The sequence below is a fragment of the Cornus florida genome, unplaced genomic scaffold (assembly GCF_030987335.1).
Source record: "Cornus florida cultivar Cherokee Brave unplaced genomic scaffold, ASM3098733v1 CherokeeBrave_3.0.0_Hap2_Chr11, whole genome shotgun sequence".
Classification (NCBI taxonomy): domain Eukaryota; kingdom Viridiplantae; phylum Streptophyta; class Magnoliopsida; order Cornales; family Cornaceae; genus Cornus; species Cornus florida.
In genome coordinates, this window is record NW_026775581.1 from 42,320,653 (window position 1) to 42,331,642 (window position 10,990).

Here is a 10,990-nt window from a genome sequence, read left to right on the forward strand (position 1 = left end):
ATTTTCATTTTAATATGTTGTGACTTGGCCCACCTTTGTTTCGGGCCTTTATGTGAAAGTCCGGCCCAAACTTTACCTTACAAGCCCACCTTGTAATATAAGTCGAATGATTAACATTTAGAAATAAACTATGAAATGTTATACTTTAATCCTAACTAGTAGTATACTATTGTGTTAATGAGTAGTTAAATAGTAGTATCTTTTAACTAGCTAGTATAAGTTGTAAGTTACATGTCATTTAGTAATATACTATTTAAATAGTATCCTATAGGTAGTATAAGTTGTAAATTACATATCATTTAGTATTATACTATTAATTAGTATAATTCTAATATACTATCTTAGAAGTAGTGTAGGCATCACATTTTGCCACATCCTCTATTTTTAGCTATCTTTATCATCGAGACTTCGTAAAGCCCATCACAAATCTCCAAAGACTCCGCGTCCACCCAAAACGAAGGAATTCCTCAAGAATTAAGATGACAGTGGCTCGGGGTAGAACAGTGCATACCTGTGATTCATTACCGGTTGCTACAAGCTGCCTTTCTGCATACGAGTACCTGTCGTACCGCTCAAGAATTCTTTCCATACTGTCAGCGAAAAGGTTGAAAAAAGTACTAGTTAGCAATCAGATGAATTGTTGATACAACACATTTTACATTCATCAGATGTATAATTTATTGGAAATAAGTTGATTTCAGTTGGAAGCTAAATTACTAGATTTTATTTGTTTCTACTGATTGTGCAATAAAATAGTAATCCAATCTAATGCAAACCAGGAAAAAAAATCTTCTACGGTTTCAGAGACATGGGCATGAATGAAATTGTCTTGTGATTTGAACTATTGAATTGGTGAGAACACTTGATAGTTAATCAGAATGGTAGAGAGGTTCTGAACCATCCACTTGGTAATTTGGATTGCATTCCTCTTCTAACAATAGATAGGAGTGGCAGCGGATGAAAAAACTCTTATATCCTGAAGGAGTCAATGCAACCACATAAGCTTAAAAATAGTATCAGCAAGTGCCCTATACTCAGCTTATGTGCTAGATCGAGCAACCACATTCTGTTTCTTGTTGCGCCAAGAGATAAGTGAATCACAAAAAAAAGAAATAATAGCTTGTGGTGGAACAACAATCTATAGGGTCTCCCGCCCAGTCGGCATCTGAATAGGCATGAAGAACAAGTGACGAATGAGGAGAAAAATAAAGCCCATGAACACATAGTGCCTTTGAAATAGCAAAGGGTGCGAATAATTACAAGAAAATGAGTAAATCTAGGGGCAGCCATTAACTGACTAACTATATGGACATCATAATAGATGTCTAGATGGGTGACCGTGAGATAATCTAGACTACCAACCAATTGTCGTTACAATGTATAATCCCGAGGAGATTCGCCATCATGTAGATTAAGTGTTATGTTGTGCTCAAGTGGTGTATCAACAATCTTCTTGTCACTTAAGCATGCTTTCGAAAAAAGATCTGATATTTATTTTGCCTAAGTGAAGTAGGAACCATCTATAATTATCATGATCTCAAGACCAAGAAAATAACTAAGAGGTCTAAAATCCTTTATATCGAACTAACGACTGAAAAACTATTGGAGCTCCTAAATTCCAATCAAATCATCTCCAGTGATGATCATATCATCAACATAAAGTAAAAGAAGAATGATACCCCAATCTGTGCGTCAGATGAATAAAGTTGAGTCATAATAGCTAGCGGAATATCCAAGACAAGAAATAATCAGACTGAATTAGGCAAACCAAGCTCGAAGTGTCTGTTTGAGGCTACATAAAGCACGTCTAAGTCGACACACCTTATTAGGAGGATGATAATAACTTGAAGGAGACTGCATGTAAACTTCTTCATGTAAATCACCATTAAGAAATGCATTTTTAACATCAATCTAAAAAAGTCCCAAATACTTTCACATATTCTTGATGTGCATGCCACATACTTTCACATATGTTATTTTGAGAATTTTTGGACAACTTTGATTTCTAGAGAAATTAATTAATTAGGCTTCTTTGTGTATCCTCTGGCTATAAGTTGTGCCTTATAGCACTCAATAGACCTGTAATGCCCTGAATTTTTTTAGATTTTTTTTGAATTTTTATTTACTTTTCGTGTATCGTTTTGCGTGCCACGTGGTCCCTGAAGGCCGTTTAAGCCATTTTCTTGAGCCGAGGGTTTTATAAATGCATTTTTATTTATTTTAAGCCAATTAGAATCGATGGGGTCATTTTTAGAATTTTTCAGAAGTCGGGATGATTTCCGGGCTCAGGAATTTCTCCCAGTTTTACCATTTGCATTGAAGGGCGTTGTAGTCATTTCTCACATATATACTGATAAGTGCTCAAATGTGACGCATTTTAGCACTTAAGTTAGGGTATTTTAGTCCATTCATCTATCTTTATTTTCCCGTTTTAGTACTTATTTGTGTTTTTGTCTATTTTAGGTCAATAAGGTTCAAAAAGGCTAAAAATGGCCCATTACAGCCTTTTTGGAGTCAAGTAAAAGTTCCGAGAAGATTTCAGAAAAATCCGGAAAAAATGTCAAAAATGCTAAATTTTTGGATGGATCGAGATTTTTTCGATCGATCGAAAATACGCTGACAGTGAGTTGTTTTATTCCCGCCCGCCCAAACTCTACCTACCATATAGTTGTGGGATTAGATATTTTAAAGGCTTATTTCCTAACTTGTTCACTACTCCAAGGACCTTGTATTTAAAGGGAATTGAACCATTTTGTAAAAAATCTTTTGTCTTCAATTTTATGTCATTATAATTTTTATTTTCTCTCTCTAGAAAAGTTAGAGATTAGGGTTAGAAGAAAAGAGAAGAGTGGAGGCACCAAGAACACATCTCAAGATTCACACACTTTTTCTCTCTAGAATTCAACAAAGAAGAAGAGGAAGAAAATGGAGCCATATTTGGAGATTGCCCTTGAGGATTCCATGATCCAAGCCCCAAGTTTGTAATCTAAACCACTATCTCTTTCATACTTGTTGGGGAATAATATATTGTGATTAGTGTTTTAGCCTTATGAATTTAATGAATCTTGGGTTCTCCTTTGATTTCTATGGATTAATTCTTTATATTGATTCTTTATGTGATTACATGTTGTCTTATGTGTGATTATTTGAAAATTGATCGCTATACTAGTTTCTCTATATTAATTGCATGTCTATGTGTGGTTGATTGAGAATCTAGTGATGGCTAGATACGGTTTTTATTAGATGAGTTTGTCAATTAATTTGATGGATTATGCTTATACTTGATAGGTTGTTCTACAATTTAATTCATGCTTGCAGGTAGGTTGACAATCTCTACTTATATTGATATTCCATAACTTATTATTGCAAATTTCATGATTCTCTAGATTAATGTGTGCTACAATTGTTGACTACTTTGATGAGTTATGCTTAGAATTGATGGGTTATGTTACACATAGTTTATTTGTCAGTTAGGTAGACTATTCATTCTTTAATTTGATGGTTCATGCTTAATATCACAATTGGTTGTCACATTTTGTTCACAAGATTGTTTTTTTCCAAATTAGTTAAAAGTGTGTGGTTTGGTGAACGAGCTTGATAGCGATTTAATGCACCCCAAGACCTCACTTCTCATCTGTTAAATCCCTAACTCAACTTAGTTTATTCTAATTACATTTTCATTTCCTTACATCTTAGTTTAATCAACCAATCTCTCTCTTTGCAATCAATTGGTACATTAGAGTCGCAATTAAATTCCAACACGTATAATCCTTGCAGATGATTCCTACTCACTATGCTTTATTAGTTTTAGTAGTGATTTTTATAAATGTAATTTGACTAGAAAGGCTTCTGAAACCACATTTATACTTTGACCTTGCGAAGCGACCTCTCGCATTACAAAATTCGTTTTCTAAACACATAGAAAGGGGCTCGTTAAATTTTGGCGCCGCTGCCGAGGATTAACAGTTTTGTTGGAATTAGACTAGACAATAGTGTTCATTTGATGGCTTCTATTTTTATTTTTCCATTGTATATTCTTTTCTTACTGTTGATATTATTTGTCAATTAGGTACTTGACTACAAGAAAGGCAAACTTTGGAACTTGAAGCAATTATTGGAGCTTATAGCTAAACATTGGAATTTGAAGTTTCTTAAAGACCTTTGTGAGCAATTCTTAGAACTCTTGTATTTTAATTGTGCACTTCTTTGCATGCTTGTGATAGCCTTATTGAGGCTCATTGTATTGCTTAAATTTTTGTCCAAGCATCGGCCCGTGTAGAGGCCAACATTTTCTTGTATTTGGATTTTAATTATGAATGGAGGAATTGTTTGATCCAAGTTTAGGGAAAAATTACATACCTTCACCTTATGCCCCTCCATCATATTTTAATCTTTATGAGATTGAGTCCAATGTTCAACATGCATCATTTTATCATAGACTTGATCATACTTTTAATCCTTCTTATGACTATTGCCCTCCCCCACTATTTTATGATGAACCAACTCCACCACCTTCTAGGTACTTACCTGAGTTTCAAGAAAAAATGTTAGTTCTACTTGATGGGTTTAATTCACAAAATCAACTTATCCTTTCACAATCTCAAATTTTAGCCAAGCTTGAAGCTCAAATTGAGCAAATTGCAAGTACTCTTTCTCGTCAAGAGTAGGAGGAAGAGGCAAATAAAACAACGGCAAAAACTTCAATTTATATAGATAAGGATGATGAGAGTGAAGAGAAAGAAGTAGCAAGTGAGCAAATTGAGGAATTAATGAGTTCACCATTGGCTAATCCGATAGAGTACAACATGGCTTATAAGGATTTTTCTTATTTTGATCATGATTTGATTCCGACCTTTGATACTTTAAGAGTGAGGAGATGTTGACCACTATAGAGGTAGGAGAGGAGGAAGAGGAACTTGTTGAAGAGCACTTTCCTTCTATTATCTCCCAAGACCCTCTTGAGACATGCCTTATTGAAATATATAAAAATTGTAATTTTGACCTTGAAAGCTCCAAAAATGAAATAAACTCTCTAATGGACTCCTTAGCTAACTTGGAAGGTGAGGAGATAGTGATTTTTGAGGAAGAGTGTTAGGTGCTGAATGTTATACATTTTAGCCCACTTGTATGTTTTATTATCTTAATGGTAGTTTATTTGAGATTTTACATTGTTTTATTGTTTTTATTTATTTCAGGGCTTTAATTGTAAAATCAGTCAAGACCAGTGATTCTGAGCTTTAAAAGATGACATTCCGTGGGACCGAGCAATGTTGAAGATCCAAGTCTAATTATACTTAGAAAATAGTCCAAAAGAAGCTACAAGTTGATGAGAATGGAAAGAAGAAGAAAAGAAAAAATCCTTCTCCAAAAAGGATTTGTCGCCAAAGTTGGTAATTTAAATCTGTTTTGGTAATCTGACTGTATCTATCTCCTCGAGCGTCAAAACAGCTAAATTCACACGCAGGTTGATAGGAAATTCAAAGAGCTACAATTTTGTGTTTCACGAGCTTTTCCTAAAATAGTTGTTTACCTTGTTAAAATTGGCCTAGAAGTCTATACGAATTTTAGAGTCCTTATTTGCCAGAATTTCTATGTATGTCTCCTATATGAAAAGGGGAACTTTAGTGCTGATCTTTTATTATTTAAAGGGGGTCCTCTACAACATTGAAGGATGATACAGAGGAGCTTAAGGCTGAGATCAGAGAGGAGCATTCAGAAGAAGGAAGGGATCGATCCATGGCGGTGAAGATGTCTTCCTCATGCATGAAGAATTCCACCCCAGTCATGCTTGGCTAAACGCTTTGCTAGGGTTGTGATGTAGCCCTAGCTTAGCGCCCTTGTTTGATTGCATTTAATTATTGGAGAATAATTTTTATCATGCATGATTGTGTAATCTATAGGATTTTTAATTGAATTTTCAATAAAAATCGGTTTTAAAGTTTTAATTCAATTACAAATATTTTTCTATCTTGTTTTAGATATTTTAATCTTGTGATTGAACATAACGCATTCACTTCTTGTAGTTGTGAATGAGATGATTACACAATGGTTCTTATCTGAATATAATGTTAGAGATTTGATGGATTATGCATAGAAAAGATAGACCATGCTACACCCTAGAGTAAAGTAGTTAGGTAGATGGTTTATACCAATCGAAGATAGTCCATGCTTAGCTTTAAATTATATTATTCTCTAGCTGAATTAATATATGCTTGTAACCATGATTAATTCCTTGTGCATGTTATATCATATATCTCCAATAAATAAATGCAATTGACTGGTGGTGCGATGTTAGTGGTGAAATCATATCCCTAGTTCTCTCTCTCTATTTTCTACATCATATTTGATCATCGTTTTTTAGTTTATTTTTCTACTTAGTTAATTCAGAATTAATCAGAGAAATTCAATTATCCTACTTTCAAGTTAATTTTGGAATTTAAGAAATCTGTTGACAAACTTAATTTACACAAGTCCCTTGGGTACGACATCCTTACAAGTAAACCCTATCTGTAAAGATTCGTGCACTTGCGAGTGGTACATATAAATCTCACAACAAAGAGAAGAGGGATGAAGAGAGGGTGTTTCTTATTAACCCAATTGAGTCTTTGAAAAACTTTGCTTTACTAAGTGCAAGGCCGCTCATCATTGATTTTATTTTCAAGTCCATGAATGAAAGGAAACAAATTGCATCTTTCCTAATTTCGTTTCAGGTCATTCTTTTGGAAGACGTGTATATTGTTGTAAGTGAGGCATTAAATGAGAAAATGGAAAAGATGGTCAATGAGGATATTTCATATCCGATTTTTGATTCGTTCGACTAGTGAGCTGACCCAACGTCTTGCTAGAGACGTTAAACACCAGTATTCGTAGAGTTTCATAACTCTATTCCTTCCCCATTTCTTTTTATTTTTCACTTCTTGCGGTGTCTAGATATGTTCCATTAAGCTTCATTGATTATTCATGCATTTTGGGGCCTTAGAAAAATTTCTGCCTTTGAAATTTTTGAAATTTAGCATTTTATGCCCAAGCAGCGCCTAGTTCGATCGATCGAATACTCTCTCAATCGATCAACGCTTATTCCAATCGATCAAAAATTGTCTCAATCGATCGAAAATAATTTCAATCGATCGGAATTGCGTCGAAATTTTTTGTTCCCAAGGCATCATTCTACAAGCTTTTCGATCGATCGTGGAAAATCTCGATCAATTGTAGGAATTTCGATTGATTGAGCACTATCCAAAAAAAAAAATTTTAATTTTTTTTTTTTTTTTTTTTTTTGCATCCCTTATTTCCTTGCATTTTCATTCCTTGCATGTTTATTTGTTTTATTTTTGTGTGTGCCTGTACATACTTGTTATGTCAAAAAATATATATATATGTTTTCTTTTTTCATTATTTTGTTCTTCCATCCTTTCTTACTTTTTGTTTTTCATTTATTGCATTGTATATATATTCTTTTATTGCATTTTACCTTCTTTAATTTTCTTTTTCCTTTTATATTCTGTGCATACATTTTATTCTTTATTTTTCTTGCATTTTGTATATACTTGCTTTTATTAAATGAAAAATATAAAAAAATTCACCATTGTGCCCTTATGTGTAGTCATGCAACTTTCATATTTTCTATTGGGCTTGATCTCATATCTTTCTTTCATCTTATGCTATATTGCCTTAGAATGCTTGATTTACTTATCTTATCCCATTTGATATTTGATGTGAGTTTGCTAAGTGTGGGTATTCAAGTAAGTTGTTGATTCCAAGTTTGGGGTGCACTCTTTCTCAATGGATCACTATCGGGTTTCATATCTTTTCCACCACGGTATATTCTTTCCATCTTTTCCATTGTTCTCGTTACATATTGAGGACAATGTGCAGTTTAAGTTTGGGGGTCGGGTGGTATTGTTGCATTCTACTTAAGTTTGAGACTTAATTGTATGATTGAGATTTGATATTGATGTTAGCTATGATTTTGATTTTTTGAGGACCATGATACTTAGAATTTAAAAATTGTTTGACTTGAGAGTCCAATACTCCTTGTATACCTTGTGGATGCCATTTAGGAGTAAATTTTTCGAAAGACTAATATCTTGCTTGCATTTGTGGTCCACATCATCTTAATCTTGTGATTGTTTTGAGATTCACTCTAGGATTCTACACTAGCACAGGCGCACACTAGTATTCATTTGTAGGGTACATGCTTTGTTAATTATTAATTTGGTTATATATCAATTGAGCTAGTTGTGCATTGAAAGTTTTCATTCTTGACAAAGGTGGATAACAAACCATTTTCACTAAGTAGCCGGGATTCTAGCCTCATCTAGCACTGAATCTCTCACGCCGAAAGGTGGAGGGCCCAAACTCTAGGTTAATAATTGAAAAAAAAAATAAAAAAAAAATAAAAAAGAAGCAAGTTTGCAAAAAGTAAATAAAAAGTGATGAATTCTCCCAAAAAGTGAGAAGTGGAAAATGATTAGATGGAGGTTGTTTTAATTTATAACCTAATTGATTTGAGCTTGCAAGTCCTTAGGGGTGTTTAAACACTTAATACCCTAAAGCCGTGCGGTTTGGGAGTCATTGACCTAACGCTCGACTTCATGGATCACTAGAAAGATTAATAAATCAACACATTGCACCATGCTTCTATCTTTGATCCTCTAGGTTAGTAAAAAAAAAAAAAAAATCGAGTGGAAATAATAAGTGCACCTAATTGAATAAAGTTTTAATAAAAGGTCCATTCTTGCTAGTTTGAGGCCGAATGTGATCATTTCTTTGGTTGGCTTAAATAACAACATATTTGATGTCGGTTCACTTAAAAAGGATCCTAGAGTTGTTTTGATTTGCATGATCATTGTCTTGATGTATGGAGGACCATACTTGCTTACTTGGTGTTGAAATTTTGGGAGATTCCTTGGAAAGGGTTGAAAACTTGCATACTTAAGGTAATTCTCTCCCAATGCTTGTTTTGTATAATGGTGTCTCTTTAGTAAAAAAGAGCTCAATGTTTATGGGTATCATTTCTGGAAACCCTCACAAGACTTCACTCGTCCCCTAGAGGTAACCTAGGGGTTTAAAAGGCTTGTTGCATATGTTAAATGCAATTATGTTTCCTACGAAAGTGGCGTTATCCTTTTATTACTTTTTAGTTCATAGTTACTTAGTTGTTTATTTCTTTCTTTTCCTTGTTGTTCATTGCTAGGGACTAGCAATTTCTAAGTTTGGGAGTGTGAAGAGTGCTTAAATGTGATGCATTTTAGCACCTAAGGTAGGGTATTTTAGTCCATTCATCTATCTTTATTTTTTCGTTTTAGTACTTATTTATGTTTTTGTCTATTTTAGGTCTATAAGGTTCAAACGGGCTAAAAATGGTCCATTACAGCCTTTTTGGAGTCAAGCAAAAGTTCCAAGAAGATTCCAAAAAAAATCGTAAAAAGGTCAAAAATGCTGAATTTTTGGATAGATCGAAATTTTTTCGATCGATCAAAAATACGCTGGTAGCGAGCTGTTTTATTCATGCACGCCCAAACTCTACCTACCACATAGTTGCTTGATTATATATTTTAAAGGCTTATTTCCTGACTTGTTCACTACTCCAAGGACCTTGTATTTAAAGGGAATTGAACCATTTTGTAAAAAATCTTTTGTCTTCAATTTTATTTCATTGTAATTTTTATTTTCTCTCTCTAGAAAAGTTAGAAATTAGGGTTAGAAAAAAAGAGAAGAGTGGAGGCACCAAAAACACATCTCAAGATCTACACACACTCTCTCTCTAGAATTCAACAAAGAAGAAGAGGAAGAAGATAGAGCCATGTTTGGGGATTACCCTTGAGGGTTCCAAGATCACACCCACCTCATCCATGATTTGTTAGACTTCTCCTTGCGGCTTGGATAAGCCCTAAGTTTGTAATCTAAACCTCTATCTCTTTCATACTTTTTGGGGAATAATATCTTGTGATTAGTGTTTTAGCCTTCTGAATTTAATGAATCTTGGGTTCTCCTTTGATTTTTATGAATTAATTCTTTCTATTAATTCTTTATGTGATTACATGTTGTCTTATGTATAATTATTTGAGAATTGATCTCTACATTAGTTTTTATATATTAATTGCATGTCTATGTGTGGTTGATTGAGAATCTAGTGATGGCTAGACATGGTTTTTATTAGATAGGTTTGTCAATTAATTTAATGGAATATGCTTATACTTGATAGGTTGTTCTATAATTTAATTCATGCCTGTAGGTAGGTGTTGTGTGTTTTTGCATACTACTTATAATTTACCACTCGCAATAGCACGAATCCTTGTAGGATAACACTATAGAGAAGGTGTCGAACCCACAGAGAGATGAGTTATTATGTTTTGCTTTTAACTAATTTTTATTAGTCTACAGGTAATTGATTGAATTGATTGATTTGGTTGTCACAATTATAAACTGAAATTAAACTAAAATTAAACTAAAGTGATCAGAGAGAAAAAGGTCTTAGGGCTTTGACTTCACCACAACCTTCGTAACTATGGTTAACTGTTTCAACTCTGGGAAATTTAACTACATTATATTTCAAATGAATTGAACTCAATAACATTCGTTCAACTCGGGTTTAAAGAAAGATGTTTTATAAAATACAGTTAACTATAACCTATCTGCGGTTAGCATGGACTATCTACCTACCTACTCTAACTACTTTGTAAACAATCCATCTTTCCTAAGCATAGACTATGAAAATATTCTTTTATAAAAAAATGTTGGAACACCATTACATAACCTCCATTCTTATATCCGGGCTCCGCCAGATACCGTCCAATAAGAATGTGTTGAGAATAGAAAATGAACACTTATATCTAAGATAAGGTAATAACAATTCGGAGACTATTTAAAACATTAAATCCAATTGAGTTATCGCAATTACTCATAGCCATGTAATAAAAAATATAATATATATTAAAAATATCACAGAGTTAAAACAATCAAACCATAGTACTAGATTGGGTTACAT